The 19,214-nt window shown below is 43.8% G+C and overlaps 1 long non-coding RNA gene across 1 annotated transcript; it reads left to right on the top strand.

The window, feature by feature from the left end:
- The first annotated feature begins 6,356 nt into the window (after positions 1–6,356).
- LOC132209442 (uncharacterized) lies at positions 6,357–19,008 on the top strand. The gene is made up of 4 exons (XR_009445529.1): positions 6,357–6,469; positions 7,028–7,159; positions 9,381–9,495; positions 17,497–19,008. It is a non-coding gene; the product is annotated as an uncharacterized LOC132209442 (long non-coding RNA).
- The last annotated feature ends 206 nt before the right edge of the window (positions 19,009–19,214 follow it).

Genomic DNA, 19,214 nt, shown 5'->3' with positions numbered 1-19,214 from the left:
AGGTTTAGCTGATGAATGGCTAACACGACAGTTCTTCAGTGTTGACGGGCAGGAATTATCTCCAACAGGAGGCAATCCAAAAGCACCACCTTGATATTCAATGATATAATCAACTTCCAGTGACAAATATCCTGTGTGTAACTATTCATCAGAAATTCACCAAATCATAGAGTCAGAAAGTTGTGAAGAATGGAAACAGAGGCTTCAGTTCACTTCATTCATACCAATTACATATATCCAATAAATCTTGTCTCATTTGCTAGCTTTTGACCCGTATCCTTCTAAACCTTTCCTAATCACATACCCATCTTTTCAAATGTTGTTATTGTACCAAACTCCATTGCATCTCCTTGCATCTCATTCCACACACTCACCTCCCTCTGTCTGAAAAAGTTACCCCTGAGGTTCCTTCTAAATCTTTTCCAGCTCACCTTAAACTCGCACCCTATAATTTTGGACTCCCCCACCCCGCTGAAAACATCTTGTCTAGATACCCTATCTATTCTCCTCCTGACTTTATAAATATCAGTAAGGTCACCCCTCAGCCTTCGAATCTCCAGGCAAAAGCCTATTCAGTTTCTCCCTGCAGCTCAAACCTTCCAACCCTGGCAACATTCTTAGAAATCTTTTCTGAACCTTTTCAGTTTTCACAAAATCCTTCCGATAGCAGGGAGACGAGAATTGCATGCAATATTCCAAAAGTGGCCTAACCAGTGTACAACTGCAACAGGACCTCGCAACAACTACACGCAATGCACTGGCCAATAAAGGCAAGTTGTACCAAATGCAACAGGAGTAGACTCCCAACTTTAAGGGCATTTAAATGGTCATTGGATAAACATATGGATGATAATGGAATAGTGTAGTTTAGATGGACTTCAGATTGTTTCACATTTCGGCACAACATCGAGGGCTGAAGGGCCTGTACTGCACTGTAATATTCTATGTTCTATGTTAAATGCTTTCTTTACTATCCTATCTATCTCTTAATCCACTTTCAAGGAACCAAGTGCCTGCACACCAGGACTCATTGCTCAGCAATACTCCCCAGGGCCTTACCATTTAGAGTACAAGTGCTGCCCCAATTTGATTTCCAAAATGCAACATGTCAGATTTATTCAATTTAAATCTGCCTACCATTCCTTGGTCCATTGTCCCATCTGATCAAGATCCCATTGTACTCTGAAGTAACCTTTTAAAATGTCCACTACATTTCCAATTTGGTGAACTTCCAGCTGGAAGTTTTCAAGGTCAATTAATGCCGGTCCAGCTACACTTAAATCCCAAATGAATTAAAAAGGTCTGCTTTTCCAGAAAAAAAATTGATCTATGGAGCTAATTGCTGTCTTTGAGGTTGTGGGATACATTTGCAAAATGCAGTTCATGCATAATGTGAAAGAAAAAGACAAATCACAGCTCAGGTCACAGATCATTAAAGATAACGCAGCATTTTTTGAAGCAGCTGGAGGAGCACTCAAAATGCTATGCCCAGTGGGTGTTGACTTCAAGATAAGTGTGATTAATGTAGTTTTGTTTTTTTGATTGGAATAGACTTGTTGATGTGAATGTCCTGTTTTTATGCTGAATGGCTCTCTGATTAATTTTTGAAAACAGAAAAAGCAGTCTCACAATTTCCATAATACGTCAGCTTTTGTGCTCCTGAGATGCTACTTGGCCTCCTGTGTTCATCGAGCTTCACACTTTGTTATTTGGATTCTCCAGCATCTGCAGTTCCCATTATCTCTGATCACAATTTCCATATGTTGTGAGCATCAAGTGGTGAGGATTACAATCTCCAAGACCACACAGCATCCTGGCTTGGATCTATATCATTGTCCATTCACTGACACTTCTTCAGAATCCTGAAAGTCTCCATGAAACATATGTTAGTGTCCCTGGGTTTCACCATCATATTCTGAATGGAAATTAGACAGAGGCAATAAATGCTTGTCTTGCGAACAAAAGTCATCTCAACACTCCAAATAAAAGTAATCAGTACTATTAAAGACATATATTCAGCCCAATCTGTTTACTAAAGCAGTTTTATTGAGATATTAACTTTGATCTGTCTCTCTGATCTTGCTGAAAAATCATGAAGCTTTCCTGAGTATTTTCATAGTGTCGTTTAAAAATCGTATTTGGAAGTTGTACCCATCATTCTGAAAGGCAGAGCCTTGGTGGCCATGTGAAAACTTGGATCAGCAGTAAGTGATTAGAAAAATCAAACCAAGTCCTCCATGCGGTGAGCTCTTGAATGATGTGGCCTCAAATAAACGTTCCTCTCCAGCCCTTATAACATTGGTGTGTTATTCTCAGTCAAGAATCTGTCTGCCTCTCCCTTAAGAATATTCAATGATTTATCGTCCATCTCTCTCTGGAAAGATTTCCATAAACACACAATCCTTTGAAAGGGTAAAAGAAATAAGTCACCATTGTCTAACTGAGATATTCTCCAGTTTTACAGTTCATCCACTGGTGGTAATCTCGTGCACAAATGGAAATAATGTTTCAGCATTCAACTTGAAAAGACTGCTCGGAATATTTTGCGTTTAAACAAGATGGCGTGTCTTCGCCTAAAGTCCAATAAATCCAGGGCCAGTCTAGTCATGATTTCCTCTGAAGATAAATACTTCTCAAAGGAATCAGTTCGGTGAATCATCCCTGGATGGCTTCTGATTTCATCATGCACACAGCCTAATGCAGTCTCACCATTACCTTGGAAAAGTGGCCAAAAAGTGTCCTCTTCGGCCTTGAAACTGCTCGACCATGCCCTGCAGCAAACCAGGTACTACAGCCACATCACCTTCCTTAGTACCTGCCTACGGAACCAGATCATCCCCATTGGACTACAGTCCACATTCAAGCCTTCCCAATTTGGTCCCAAATGTGACAATGTCTACATCCAGAATATTAAGACACTTCAGAAGCACCTTTCCCTGTGACTCCTGAAACACACACTCGCAGAAATGCGATGGCAACTCCAGGCACTGCAATCCAGCCTACCCCAGCTCAGAGCCTCCCTCTCTCAGACCTGCAAAGGACCTCACCTGTTTTTTTTTATTCTTCGTCGGATCTAGAACCTGAACTCACAATTCGACTCAGCTTCAGTAGAGACAAAAAGCTGTAAGTACAGTAAACTTCCTGGTGCCTACCATCCAAAACGGGCAACCTACACCTCCCAAATCCCCAACCCGACACAAGAACTCGCCCAAAATGTGCCCACCAGCTTTGGCCATGTGGCCACTCTCGGAGCAACTGGGGACGGCGGCACATCCTCCGCCGCAGGATACCCCGTTTCCGGGACAGCGAATGCCACCACCTCCATTTCCATGTCCAACACCATAGACACTGAGGACACACCTACCGTCAACGCAGCTGCCTCCTCCTACCCTGCTCCTCCCACCACCAGCGCAAACACCACTCCGCCCACCACCGATCCAACTCCGCCCATGCCCATGCACCTCCACCCACAACCATATCCGATGTCACTCCACCCACAGCCTCCACAGCTAGCAGCTCCAGAGGAGACAGAAACACTGAGCCCTGTCGAGTCTTCACCATCCCCACAGACCTCCCCCTTACTGAGGACAAACGATCAGTCCTCAGTATGGGGCTCACCTTTGTCTCCCTTCACCCACACATCAATCAATACCGGTCACGCTTGGACATTGAGTAGGTTTTCCGCCGCCTCTGCCTCCATGCTTACTTCTCTAACCGTGAGCCTAACCCTCCCTCCACTGACCCCTTCATTCACCTCCAATGCACCCCCTCCTCCTGGGCACCATCCGAAGGTCCTCTACCCTCCCTCGACCTCTTCATCACCAACTGCCATCGTGACATCAAATGCCTCAACCTCTCCACCCCTCGCACTCACTCCAACCTCTTCCCTCAGAACGTACAGCCCTCTGCTCCAATCCCAACCTCACCATAAAACCCATGGACAAGGAAGGCACAGTTGTGGTACGGTGCACTGACCTCTACATCGCTGAGGTTACACGCCAACTCTCCAACACAACCTCCTACTGCCCCCTTAATCATGACCCCACGCCCGACTACCAAACCATCATGTCCCAAACCATCCACAACCTCATCACCTCAGATGACCTCCCACCCACAGCCTCCAACCTCATCATTCCCCAACCCTGCAACGGCCGCTTCTATCTCCTTCCCAAAATTCACAAACCTGCCTGCCCTGGTTGACCCATTATCTCTGCCTGCTCCTGCCCCACTGAACTTATCTCCACCTAACTGGAATTCATTTTTTCACCCTTAGCCCAGGTACTCCCTACGTACGTCTGTGACACCACCCACACTCTCCATCTCCTACAAAACTTACAATTCCCCAGTCCCCAACACTTCATCTTTACCATGGACGTCCAGTTCCTATACACCCGCATTCCCCATGCTTCTTCCTATCCCGCAGGCCCAAACAGTGCCCCAACGCTGACACCCTCATCCGCCTTGCCAAACTCGTCCTCACCCTCAACAACTTCTCTTTCAATTCCTCCCACTACCTACAAAAGGGGTGGCCATGGGTACCTACATGGACCCAAGCTGTGCCTGCCTCTTTGTAGGTTATGTGGAACAATCCCTCTTCCGTACTTGCACAGGCCCTAAACTCCACCTCTTCCTCCAATACAGTGATGACTACATCCACGCCACCTCATGCATCCACGAGGAGCTCAAACAGTTCATTCACTTCACTGACACCTTCCACCACACCTTTAAGTTCACCTGGACCATCTCTAATGCCTCTCCCTCCTTCCTGAATCTCTCTGTCTCCATCTCTGGCAACCACCCAGAAACCAATATCCATTTCAAGCGCACTGACTCCCACAGCTACCTGTAATACACCTCCTCCCACCCACCTTCCTGCAAAAATGCCATCCCCTATTCCCAATTCTGCCGCAACTGCTCCCAGGTTGATGAGTTCCACCCCTGTACATCTCAGATGTCCTCGTTTTTCAAGGACGGCAACCTCCCCCGACTCAGTGGTTGAGAACTCCCTCGACCGCGTCTCCCACATTTTGAACAACTCATCCCTCACACCCCGTCCCCACCCTTGTCTGCTTTCCGGATGGACTACTCTCTCCGTGACTCTCTTGTCCGATCCACACTCTCCTCCAGCCCCACCACACCCGGTACTTTTCCCTGCAACCGCAGAAAGTGCTCCAGCTGCCCCTACCCCTCCCCCCTCACCTCGATCCCAGGCCGCACATCTGATAATGTGCTAGACTGCATCCGCTGTTCCCATTGTGGTTCCGCTACATCGGAGAAACGAAGCGGAGGCGTGGGGACAACTTTGCAGATCACCCATGCTCGGTTCGAACTAAACAACTCCCCCTCCCATTGTGCAAATGGCATGTCCATCCTGGGCCTCCTGCAGCGCCACAATGATGCTCCCTGAAGGTTACAGAACAGCAACTCATATTCCACTTGGGAACCCTGCAGCCCAATGGTATCAATGTGGATTTCACAAGCTCCAAAATCTCCCCTCCCCCACTGCATCCCAAACCAGCCCAGCTCGTCCCCACCTCTCTAACCTGTTCTTCCTCTCACCTGTCCCCTCCTCCCACCTTAAGCCACACCCCCATTTCTTACCTACAAACCTCATCCTGACCGCTTGACCTGTCGTCCTTCCCGGACTGACCTATCCCCGACCTACCTTCCCACCTACACTCACCTTTACTGGCTCCATCCCTGCCTCTTTGACCTGCCTGCCTCCTCTCCACCTATCTTCTCCTACGCAGCAGCAGCTACGCACTGATGATGTCTTCTCGACTGGAGACGAAACGTTTGCAATTCATTTGCCAAACTCGGCGAACAAACCAACAGCCAACTACCTTCTCCTCTCTCCATCTTCGGTCCGCCTCCCCCTCTCTCCCTATTTATTCCAGAACCCTCTCCCCATCCCCCTTTTCTGAAGAAGGGTCTAGGACCGAAACACCAGCTTTTGTGCCCCTGAGATGCTGCTTGTCCTGCTGTGTCCATCCAGCTCCACAGCTTGTTATCTCACACTCTCCAGCATCCGCAGTTCCCATTGTCTCAAACCGGCGTATTCAGCTATGGAGCATGCGCACAGCTCATTGTGATTGTGAGCATGCGTACTGGGAGGGATATCCGGAATGAAATGGTCCTCCATGAGAGCCACAAGCGGTGAGTACCGGTTAAAGGGGAGGGCAGCTTCGGTGCTGTATTCCAGCAAGAGGGCTGCGTGATTGTTCAGTTTAGGTCTCAGGTCCCAAACAGGGGTCTTCCAGTACCGCGTTTAGTTTGCAGAGAGCCTCAGGCTTCCTCCCTGAAACAGGCCTAGACTGTCCTGTGAGCGGGAAAGTCCTGTCAGCTTTTACCCTGTCAAGCCACTTCAGAATGTGATTACAGCAATGAGAGGTGTTCTCAGTAAAGCAGAACTCCAATGTGTACTCACTGGTTCGAGGTCTTTCCACTGCGTATTGTGTTAGCACCCTCGGTGAGTTTTGTTTTGAGTTTTTAAAAAGTCATTTTTGGCTTGAATCTGAGAGTTGAATGGTGACGTCTGGACTGTGAGCAGCTGTTGTGCTCCAAAAAATGCAAAATCAATTATTGGCTTCTGAGGCCAGGCCTGGAAGTCGATTGCAGGTTGTTTCTTATTGGAAAACTGTGTAGACTCTTTTGGCCATTAATAAGGTCCGCATCTGGGAACTGGTGCCAGCAAGTCTGGGAGAGAATGTTGTCAAACAGAAGGACTTTAAAACTGGGCCAAATGCACATCTTTGATGCTGAGCTGGCTGCTGGTGTGACAGAGCCTCAGAGAAAGACCACAGAGTGGAGGGAGAGAGCTGAACAGGGTGGGTCCGTGTGGTTTGGATATTGGGGTTATTCTTCGCCCATCACCCCACCACAAAATCCAGCCAGTTGTTTCTCTCATTGTCCCTCTTCCCCCACTTTACCCACTTTTTTTACCTCCAGCCCCTATCCCACCCCTTGCTTCCCCCAGTATCAGCAAACTTCCAAAGATATTTCTGACATACTCTGTTACGTTTCTCAGGGCATTCAACAACTTGAAAACTGGATTGAAAATGAGAGACAGAGCAGCCACTGCAGAAGCTTCCAAAATCACTCTGCACTTTCTTGAACTGCTGCAATCCACGTGGTGATGTGGCTCCCATGTTGCAAATTGGTAAGGAGTTGCAGGATTTTCATCCAGTGGCGATAAGGTCGTGCTGTTTTTTGTGTCTGTTGTTGTCATTTTGTTCTTATATTCCACCTTCAACAGAATAGAAACATAGAAAATAGGAACAGGCGCAGGCCATTGTAGCTTTCGATCCTTCTCCGCTAGTCACTTTGATCATGGCTGATCATTCTACTCAGCCTCCTCCCACTTTAGAGCCAGGTCTTTTGATCCCTTAAGCCACGACAACTATACATGTTATCGTCTTCTTGGAAACATCCAGTGTTCGGCCTTAACTGCTTTCTGTGGCAGCAAATTTCACAGGGTCACCAGTCTCTGTATTTTTTTTTAAATTTCCTCATTTCAATTCTTAACAGCCGAGTCCATGCCCCTAAGCTCCAACTCCCTGGTCATTGATAACATCCTTCCTGTATTTACCTCGAATTTTATTGGTTTCTGTGAAATCTTTCATCGTTCTTCTAAACTCCAGTGAATTTCATCCTAACCAATCCATCCTATCCTTACATGTAAGTCTTGCCATCCCAGGAATCAGTCTGATCAACTGTTGTGAACAGCCTGTGTAGCCAGAAATTCCTTCCACAGATAAAAATTCCAAATTTACACATACCATCCCAGGTGTGGTCTCACCAAGATCCTGTACAATTTCAGGAAGACATCCCTGCTCCTGTACTCAAATGCTCTAACTCTGCAGGTCAAAATACCATTTGCCTTCTTCACCCCCTGCTACACCTGCATGCTTACTGTCAGTGACTTGTGTTTTCCTAGTTTTGTAATCCAACTAGATAATCTCGAACTGAGACGCATTTCTCATTTAAATGATAAATTGATTGTATGAATACCTGGGATCCACCATGGACCACAGTTCCACACTGGTCACTGGTTGGCATACAAGAAATGACTGTTTATTCTGACTGTTTCTGTGTGCCAAACAGCTCTGTATCCCTGTGAATACCCAATCTCTCATGCTTTAAATTTACGTGCTAATCTCTTATGTGGGGACTTTGAATGCCTTCTCAAAGCCTACATAAGCCACATCCACTGCCTTTTCAACTCTAAATGTTGCATTTTTGAAACATTCCGGCAGTTTTGTCCAACATGATTTCCCTTTCATAAATCCATACCAGCCTAATTCTGTCACTGTTTTCCAGTGTTAGGCTAAGGTTCATAGTTCTCAGGCTTCTCCCACATCCCTTCTAAAACAAAGGGATAATATCAGCCACTCTCCAGTCATGTCACACCCACCCATATTTATAGATGATACGAATATTTCTGCAACTTCCTCCCTTACTTCCCACAATATCCTCAGATACACTAGATCAGGTACTGGAGATTTATCAACATTTATATTTTCTGAGACATTTAGCACTTCATCTCCTGTAATGTGAACTATTTTCAAAATATCAAAAAAATTTCTGCGTTCTCTAGCCTCCTTCATTACAACTTGTCCATGCTGACCAGGCTTCCCAAACTGAACGAGTCCCACTTGCTTGAGTTGGGTCCATATCCCTCTAAAGCTTTCCTATTCATGTACCTGTACAAATGTCTTATAAATGTTGGAAGTGTACCTGCATCTTTCACTTCCTTTGGCAGTTCATTCCACATAGAAACAACACTCTGTTTGAAACAGTTCCCCTTTACTGCCCTTCAAATTTTTCTCCTCTCCCGTTAAAAAAATACCCTCTAGTTTTGGACTCCCCTATCCAAGGGAGAAGGCCCTTGCTGTTCACATTATACCCCTCACGATTTAATAAACCTCTCAAAAGTCACTGCTCAACCTCCTGTTTTCCAGTGAAGCCCCAGTCTCTCCACATAACTCATACCCTCCAGTACTGGTAACCTATAGACTGTAAGTGTAGCATGAAGCCACACAGAGTAGAAAGCTAATCCAGCCACGAGAAGCATCACCTAACCTCCATCTGTTTGGCCCTTCGTCAAATAGTCTGGCAATAAGAACTGTCCAGATTCGGGCATGAACCGGGAACGTTTCAGTTTGCTTCGTCCAGCTCCCTTGTCTTGAAATTCCCCTCCCAAATGAAAAGGGATCTTCCATTCACCTTAGGTGTACTCTTCATGATTATATAAACATATAAATCACCCCTCCATTCTGAGACTGCAATGGAAAAATGCCTCAACCAATCAAGCCTCTCTTTTTATTCTCAACCTCCACTCCTGGCAACTTCCTGATAAATCTTTGCTGAATCCTCCCCAGGTCGATGATATCCTTTGAAGAACAGGAGATCTGAAGTGGACACATTACTCCAGAAGAGGCCTCACTGATGTTCTGCACAATTTCAACATGACGTCCCACCTCCTGTACTCAAAAGGTCTGAGCAGTGAAGGCAAGCAGGCTAAACACCGACTTAACCACCCTTTCTACATGTGATGCCAACCTCACAGAATTAAGGGCCTGAGCCCTGAGGTCTCTCTGTTCGACAACACTAACCCCAAGGCCCTACATTTAATTGTACAAATACTGATCTTGTTTGTTTTACCAAAACGAAATACCTCGCCTTTATCCAAATTAAACACCACCTGCCATTCCTCAGCCTCTTAACCCTGTAAATCAAGATCTCTTTGTAATCCTGGACAGCCTACGTCACTGTCCACTATCCTGCCTATTTTGGAGTCATCTGCAAACTTACTGACCATGTCTCCACTATTTTAATCTAAATCGCTTTTTTTTATGTAAGGTCAAACAAAATTGGAGCGAGCACTGACTCCTGTGGAACACTTCTGGGAACAGGCCTCCGGTCTGATAAACAACCCTCCACCACCAGTCCCTGTGTCCTGCCACGAAGCCATATCTGTATCCAGCTGACAAGCTCCCCCTGAATCCCATACGATCTAACTTTACTAATTAGTCCACCTTGTGGAACCTTGTCAAAAACTTTACTCTTGTCAAAATAAACTACATCCACCATTCTGCCCTTAATAATTTTCTTTGCTACTTCTCCAAAAAACTCAATCAACTAATCATTCCTTGACTCTCCAAATACATAAATCCTACATTTGACAATTACCTTCAACTACATACCCAAAACCGAAGTCAGACTCAGGTCTACAGCTCCCAGGCTTCTCCTGATATCCCTTAAACAAAGGCACAATTTTAGCCACTCTCCAGTCATCTGGCACCTCACCCGTAATTATAGATGATGCAAATATTTCTGCAAAGGGGCCCCTGTTTTCTCTTTAACTTCACACAGCATGGTTTGATGCACTAAAGCAGGAACTGGAGGTTTAAAGTCAGAGTGTAATACAGCATGGAAACAGGCCCTTCGGCCCAAACTGGTCTGTGCTGACTATGGTGCCCACTCAGCAATTTCTAACTGCCTGCATTTGGTCCATATCCCCACTAAACACTTCCATCCATGTACCTGCCCAAATGTGTTCTAAACGTTGCTATTGTACCTGTCTCAACCACATTCTCTGGCAGCCCATTCCAAATATGCACCACTGTCTGTGTGAAGAAGTTGCCCCTCACGTCCTCCTTAAATCTGACCTCTCTCACCTTAAATCTGTACACTCTAGTTTTCCATTCCCCATCCCTGGGAACAAGACTACGTGCATTCATCCTATCTCTGCCCCTCATGATTTTATTCACCTCAGTAAGGTATGCCCTAATTCTCCTCCATTCCAAGGAATAAAGTCCAATCCTGGCCAACCTCTCCTTAGAACTTGCCTGTATTCCTAGCAACATTCTCGTAACTCTTCTTTGCACATTTTCCAGTTTAACTATGCCTTTCCTGTAACAGGGTGACCAAAACTGTACACCACACTGCAAGTGTGGCCTCACCAATGACCTGTACACCTTTAACATAACATCCCAACTCTTATATGCAATGCATCGACCGAAGAAGGCCAGGATGCTAAATGCTTTCTTCACCACCCTGTCTACCTGTGATGCTGCTTTCAACCAACTATGCACTTGTGCTTCTCAGTTTCTCTGCTCCACAATATTCCTCAGAACTTCACCATTTACTGTATAACTCCTACCTTGGCTGAACTTTCCAAATGCTAACACCTCACGCTTAGCTGTGTTGAATTTCATTTGGCAATCCTCAGCCCACTTCCCCATCTGATCACAATCCCCCTGTAATTTTTGATACCTCAGCAATACCTCTTAAGTTTGCAGATGATACAAAATTACTAATCATGCCATATACATTGACATCCAGATCATTTATGTAAGGGACAAATAACAATGATCCCAGTATTGACCCCCGTGGCACACCATTAGCCACAGGCCACTAGTCTGAGAACCAAAGTTCAGCCATCACGCTATGCTTCCTACCATCGACCCAATTTCGAATCCCATGATCTAGCTCTCCCTGGATCCCACACAACTGAACCTTCATGACTAGGCTGCCGTATGGGACCTTGTTGAAGGCCTTACTAAAGTCCATATAGATAGCATTCGCTGCCCTAAACTCATCAATCCTCCCGCTTACCTCCTCAAAAAACTTGAATAGATTTGTCAGACATGATTCCTGTGCACAAATCCATGCTGACTAACCCTAATCAGATCTTGAATATCCCAGCTTTGGTTGATCCACTCTCTAAATATCATCTTCAATACCTTGTCTACCACTGGTTCACTGGCTGGTCTTTGCTACCTTTCTTAACCAATGGAACAACATTAGCCACCCTCCAGTCTTCTGGAATTTCAGTCGTGAGAAAAGATGAAGGGAAAAATTTCTGCAAGGGTCTCTGCAATTAACTCCCCAGCCTCCCACAGTGTCTGAAGATGGACTTCATCAGATCCAGTGGAATTATCAACTTAATGTGCTTTAAGGCTGCAAACGCCACCTCGATGGTCCAAAACATCCCCACTTGCTTCCCTTGTTTCCTTAGCATCCATGATTCTCTGCTTCGTAAACACTGAGGAGAAATATTCATTAAAAATCTCCCCCATCTCCGTGAGCTGTTTTCAAACCAAAATATTTCTACCCCTGACTTGTACCCCCTCCATTTCTTTCTCAACAGTAAAAACTGATGCAATATATTCCTTTCAAATCTCTCTCCTCTCCTGATGCTCAACACAGAGTTGATCTCTTTCATCTTTATGGAGCCCTGCTTGCCCTCTCGGTGCTCTCTTGCTTTTAATGCACTTGTAGAAACTCTTTGAATTATTCTTCAGCTTATCACCCAAGGCAGTTTCATGTTGCCTTTTTGCCATCCTGATCTCCTGTTTAAGAATGCCCCCAACACTGTTTACACTGTTCAAGAGATTCATTTGAGCCAATTTTTTTACATCTACTAATTTATTTTTTTTAAATTCCTGACTAAAACCTGAGTATCTTTTTTCACCCATTGTTCTCTAATCCTACCAGCCTTACCTTTCACTCTTACAGAGACATAATGACTCTGAATTGTCACATTTTTGAAAGCCCCCCACTTATCAGACATCCTTATACCTGCCGTCTACTCATGTCAACTTTTGAAAGTTATAAAAACAGAAGCTGCTGGAAAAGCTTCGCAGGTCTGGCAGCATCTGTGAGCGACAAATCGGAGTTAATGTTGCAGGTCTGTTAATCCTTCCTCAGAAGTGTTGAGAGTTCTTTTCTTATCGCATTAAAATTTGCCTTCCTCCAATTAAAGCTTTTACTTTTTCTGGAAGGCATATTCTGTTCCATAATTGTTTTGAAACTGATAGTAATTCTGTCGCAAGACTCAAAGTTTCCCTGTACTGTCACTTCAGTCACTTGCTACGCCTTTTTTTTTCCATAGGAACATCGATTTATTGATAAAGAAAAGTTTCTTGAACACATTTCACAAAATACTCACCATCTAAACCTTTAACACAATGGCAGTCCCGGTAAATGTTTGGAAACTGAAAATCACCAACTATTATAACTTTATTATTCTTACACGTATCTGAGATCCCTCTGGATATTTGTTCCGCAGTTTCCCTCTGACTATTAGGAAGCCTATGGTACAATCCCGTCAGATGATTGCTCCTTTCTTATTTCTTATTTCTAATTTCAGCATATGTTTTCATGGGATGATTTTTCAGAAGCATCTCTTCCAGTGATAGCAGCAATGTTTTCCTTATTTAAAAAAAAATTCCTGCAATTGGCCCATATTCGCTCCAAACCATTCAAATTCATGTACTTATCTGAATGTTTTTCAAACATCGTAACTACCCACATCCATCACTTCCTCTGGCAGTTCGTTCCACACACTGAGCACTCTAAATAAAACAAAAAGATGCCCGTCATGAGTTTTTTAAAATCTTTCTCCTCTCATTTTAAAAATATGCCCCTGGTTTTGAAATCCCCCACCTGAGGGAAACGACCTTTGCTATTCCTTATCTGTGTCTCTCATTATTTTATTAAAACTACATAAGGTCATCCCTCAACCTCTTACTTCCCGTGAAAGAAGTTCCTGCCAATCCAGCGTATATTTATAACTCAACCCCTCCATTCCTGGCAATATCATGGTAAGTTTTTTTTTTCCAAACCCAGTCCAGTTTAACGATATTCTTCCCATAACAGGACAACCAGAGCAGCGCACAGTCCTCCAGAAGAGGACTCACCAACATCACTTCCCAGCTCCTGTACTCAAAGGCCTGAGCAATGAAGACAAGTGTGCTAAATGCCTTCCTCACCACCCTGTCTACCTGTGATGCAAATTTCAAAGAATGATGTACCTGAAACCCGAGGTTTTTTTTTTCTGATCTGCAACACTACCCAGAGCCCAACCATTAATTGTGCAAGTCCTGCCTTTGTGAAGTATTGTGTTGTGGTAAAACAAACATTTATCCAAATAAAATTCAATCTCCCATTACTCAGCCCATTGCACCAATTGATTAGGATCTCTCTGAAATCCAGAAAGCCACTAGGCCATCTCCCTTATTATGACAACAAATAATAATCAATGAGAAGATGTTCTGCTTCATTTGTACAAGGAAGGGGTCAGACCAAATCTCGAATACTGTCTGCAGGTTTTGGTCTTCTCTTCGTTTATTCAAAGTAGCTCAGAGGAGGTTTACAAGACTGAAACCTGGAATAAGTGGGTTGTCTGAGGAAGATGGATTGGGCAGGAAAGAGGGAAAAGGATGTGTCATGAGCTGCTAATTAAAACAGGAAACTGACGTGAGCCAGAATATAGGGTGTATTGAAGTACAGTCTGTTTGGGTTGAGCTGAAAAACACCAATGGACAGAAAATGACCTTCGTGCTGCATATGGACCCCAAGCTGCAGTAATGTTAGGGAAGGCATTGGGGTGGAATTGAGAGATATAAGGCATAAAGGTATGGCTTTAATTAGAGGTGACTGCAACCTACTTATAAATTGTACAAATCACAACTGTAGCAGTACAGTGCAGGAGGGATCCTTAGTGTCTACATGGTGCAATTTTCTGAATCAACATGTTGAAGAAGCAGATGGGTTTTGTATAATGAGGATGGAATAATTGACAATCCAGTTGAGTATGGGCCCTTAAGGGTGAGTGACCAGAATATGATAGAATTCTTCACAAAGCTGGAGAGTGATCATGTTGTTTCTGAGTCTTGGGTCCTGTAATTAAATGAAAGAATTTGAAATGGTATGAGGCACGAGCTAGTTGTGATAAATGGTGAATCAGTGTTTAAATGGGTAATGGCAAACATTGAAAGAGGGTGTGGGAATAACTGTGGAAGTTATGCCTGGCATAAGAACAAAATGGGAAACATGATCAAACCACAGCACAGAAAGGGAAATGAACAGGTATTAAATTTTAGGAAGCAGCAGACAAAATTAGGCCAATAAAACAACTGACAACAGGATTGGGAGCAGTTTAGATTTCTGCAAAGGGAAACAAAGGGATTTAATCAGAGTGAGAAAACAGAACATGAATACATGCTGCAGGGACCATACAAACCAATAGAATTTTGTTTTATATTCATTCACAGGATGTGGGCTTTGCTGGCTTGGCCAGAATTTATTGCCCAGAGGGCTATCAAGTGTCAGCTGCATTGCTGTACGGCTGGAGTCACACATGGACCAAACCAGGTGAAGGATACAGTTCCTTTCCCTGAAGGATATCCGTGAGCCAGATGATTTTTCTTTTCCTGACGATTGACAACGGTTTCATGATCATCATTAAACTCTTTGTTGAACATTGGTAGTGAAAGCCTGGTCACGAAGAATATAGGGTCTCCTTACAAGCAGAAACAATGAATTCATAATGGGGTACACGGTGATCACAGACCAATTAAATATGACTGACGTTTTCAATAAGGAGGGTACAAATAACGTCCCAAAATTAAGGGGATCTCAGGGTCTAATAGGAAGGTGGAATCAGTATTAGTAGGAAAATGATATTGGAAAAACTAATGGGATAACAGGCAGATAAATCTCAAGAGACTAATAATCTTCATCTCAAAGTACTGTAGGAAGTGGCTGTAGAAATAGCAGATGCACGAGTGGTTATCCTCCAAATTCTATGGACTGTCAGTTTTTTATGGATTGGAGGATAGCTAATGTAACCCCAGTATGTAAGAAGGGAGTCAGAAAGAAAACAGGGAATTTGCATAAAATTGTTGGTTGGAAAAATATGTTAGGGTCAGCTATAAAAGATGGAATAACAGAGTACTTGGAAGATAGTGTCAAGGTCAGACAGAGCCAGCAGAGCCTTTTTCCGTGCTGTAGACTCTGTGTTGGGCGTGAATTCCCTCCACGCCACTCACCATCCTGACTTGGAAATGTATTGCTATACCTTCAGTGCTGGTGGGCCAAAATCCTGAATTCTCTCCCTAACAGCATTATGTGTCCACCTGCCACTCATGGACTCTAGTGGTTCATGAAGGCAGATCACTGCCACCTTCTCCATGGCAACTAAACTCAGCCAGCAGTGCCCACAGGAAGTTTTTAAAAAAAAACAAGGTCAAGTGTGAATGTGGAATCGAAGCACAAAAAAATCAGCTTTGACCTTTTTGAGGCTCGAGGGACAGAATGGACAACTCTGATTCCTAATTTGTGTGTTCCCTACTCCGATTTAAAATGCATCATCCCACTAGGAATGAGGTATTCCCTGTAAGTTAGAAGGATGACAGCTGATGTGATTAATTTTTTTCCAATGTTAATTGAAGCTGTTTGGGGTGTAGAGAGGAACTAATCCACTGGGTGAGTGAAGTGGGAGCACAAACCCTGACCCCCCTCACCCACAGTAATCAGACAAGACTCGAGTTTCTTTGTCTTGCGGTTTATTCAAACAAAGGAATGAGGAACAAGTGTAGGCCACTCGGCCCCTCGAACCTGCTCTGCGACTCAATAAAATCACTGCTGATCTAATTTCAAACTCAGCTCTATGTGCCTGCATATCTCAGAATATCTTTCATCATCTTGGTCAGCAAGAATCTGCCTTTTCTTTATAAATAGAAAGATTCTGCATCCACTGTATTTTGGTGAAGGAAATCACAAAGATTCTCAGCCCTCTGAGAGAAATGTTCCCCACTATTTCAAATGGACTCACCCTTACCTTTCAACAATGACCCTCAGTTCTAGATCCTTCCAGAAGAGGGACCACGTTTTCACCATGCATCTGGTCAGGTCCCCTCAGGATCTTTCATGTTTCAATTTAGTCTCCTGTTCCTTTTCTCAACTCCAGAGGATACAGGCGAGCCTGTCTAAATTTTCCTCTCGATTTTCTTTTAAGTCAATCCACTCATTCCAGGTATTAGCCCACTGAATTTGCCCCGAAATGTTTCATAACAACCTTCTTTAAGTTGGGTGACCAGAACTGAACACAGTACTCCAAATACAAATCTCACCAGTGCAAAAGGGGAATTAATTATCGAAAGGAGGATCATGAATTCCCACCTGCTTGCAGGAATGCATTTTCAGCAAGCTTCGGTCATTTACACATATCCAGTTACAGACTGACACAGGTTATGGTCAGATAGTTGTACAGTTTGTATTGTTACACCGACAGCATTGTTGTGGTCTCACTCAAACCTCCCACTCTCATGGCTCTGCACAAATAATGATTGGCTCTGCGGCCAGTTCCCACAGCCTGATTTGTACTGTATTTTTCATCTTCTGTCCTTTCAAAGATATCAAAGGATCCAAGTGGAATAGCTCAGCAGGACTGACAACACGGTGAAGGAAAAAAAAACAGAGTTTATGTTTCGGGTCCGGTGACCCTGACTCTGAACTTGAGAAAGGGTCACCAGATCCGAAACATTCACTCTGTTTTTTTCATTCACAGATGTTGTCAGACCTGCTGAGCTTTTCCCGCAACTTTTATTTTCATTCCTGACTTACAACACTCACAGTTTTTTGTGATCCAGGTGACAATCCGGCAGCTTTCATTCTACTTTTAACTGTATTAAATTTATTTGCCAGGAAATTTGAAAGGGAACATTTACTGACAGGCAGCTCAACTCAAACACTGGATCAAAAACTGCCAGGAACACTTAATTCTCAGGAGCTTTGAACATGGAAGGAACAAGCATCGTTTACAGTGAAGAGAAACCATACATGTGGTCTGTATGGACAAGCCTTCAGTCAGTTCTCTGTCCTGTCAGTACGTAAATGCAGTCAAAACAGGGTGACAACAATGACATCAAGCAGCACTTGCTTTGCAATATCATAGTGATGGATCTCAGTTTGAGTTAAGCAAGGGCCACTCATCTCCTCTCCTCCCTACATTCTTGGTGCAAACATGGACCAAACAGCTGAATTCCAAATGTGAGAGTGACTATCCACTATCCTAAGACTCCCTTTGACAGAGCATTGTATTAAGGAATCATGACAAAGCTAAATTCAAGAGGAACCAGAGAATATTATTCTTCCTTGGATAGCCGGTTTTTGAAAGCATTGTGTCTTCAGACCTCAGTAGATTGAAACAAGGTGAGTTTATTCAAACTTGTGCCACATACACGTGGAAGAGGTCTATAAGTCGAGCATGGAGACACTTCCATTTACAGCTACTCAGAAACAGCAGATGAAGGCATTTTCACGTCAGAATGGTTGCATGTAACATTGATATAAAATAAATTTATATGTCAGTTACTTAATAAAACAGGATGCTGTTCAGTTTCTGACAAAGTTCTGAGTCTTCTAATTTCAACAGGACTGCCACTTCCATACTATCTTCAGAGCTTCTCTACCCCACCATCAGCTCACAGCTGGGTGAGTAATACTAACATGACTATCATAAGCTGTACATATAGTTTCAGAGCCCTAAGTTACTGTTGATGTTTCGCTGTTATGGACCTGCAGTTAAACTGTCTGTGAGATGTTAGTGTGAAAACATCCCATTCATTTATATACTTCTATAAATTAAAGCCTTTTATCAGCATTTGATTCCTACACAGAGACTTTAATTAAGAGAAGTAAACTCTTAACTACCTTCACATCGGTATGCAGACACTACCCTGAAGCTTCCTGCCCAGCTAGGAATTCAGTGTAAAGCTTTTGTAACTCCTTTTCTTCTCACACATCGGTATGCAGACACTGTCTTAAGCTTCCTGACTGAATTAAAATTAGAAGCAAACTGTTTCAGATAGGGTTAGGTGGGGAAATTTTGTAAAGGTGTGAAACCTCTGAAGCATGTAACTTCTGTCGCTGACAAAGGGGACAGGGCACTGATTTGGTTCTAGCCAGTCACACTGGCAACTTGAAATCAGAAACTGTCCCGGACAACAACTCAAAATCGCCTCCTGCCATTAGCAGCCACTTCACTCGCAATCGATACTATATCCTGGTCTTTTATGTTGTTGATGTAATAATTGCTTGGTATCCTGTTTTTGTCTGTTGTAGTAATTGTTTTATGTATCATGCCATTGTAAATTGTGAAATCGTTTTATGTATCATGTCTTTTGTAAAGTATAAAAAGCGGGGACTGTCCGCGGCTCGGGGAAAATTACTTGCAAGACTCTGCACTCTGAGTGAGTACAGTGATTCTCCACAGCTTGTACTTGCTTGGTAATAAAGGGATTTTGTGTTTTTCTAAACAGGTCAGTGTCTTGTTATTGCAGCAAGTCTGTGAGGGTGTCCAAAAACGAATTTGACATTTGCAACAAGAGCAGGGTTTCAACATGTACAGCAGTCTCACGTGG

The sequence above is a fragment of the Stegostoma tigrinum genome, unplaced genomic scaffold, assembly GCF_030684315.1.
Source record: "Stegostoma tigrinum isolate sSteTig4 unplaced genomic scaffold, sSteTig4.hap1 scaffold_94, whole genome shotgun sequence".
Lineage (NCBI taxonomy): Eukaryota > Metazoa > Chordata > Chondrichthyes > Orectolobiformes > Stegostomatidae > Stegostoma > Stegostoma tigrinum.
This window is presented reverse-complemented; position numbering and strand designations above follow the sequence as displayed.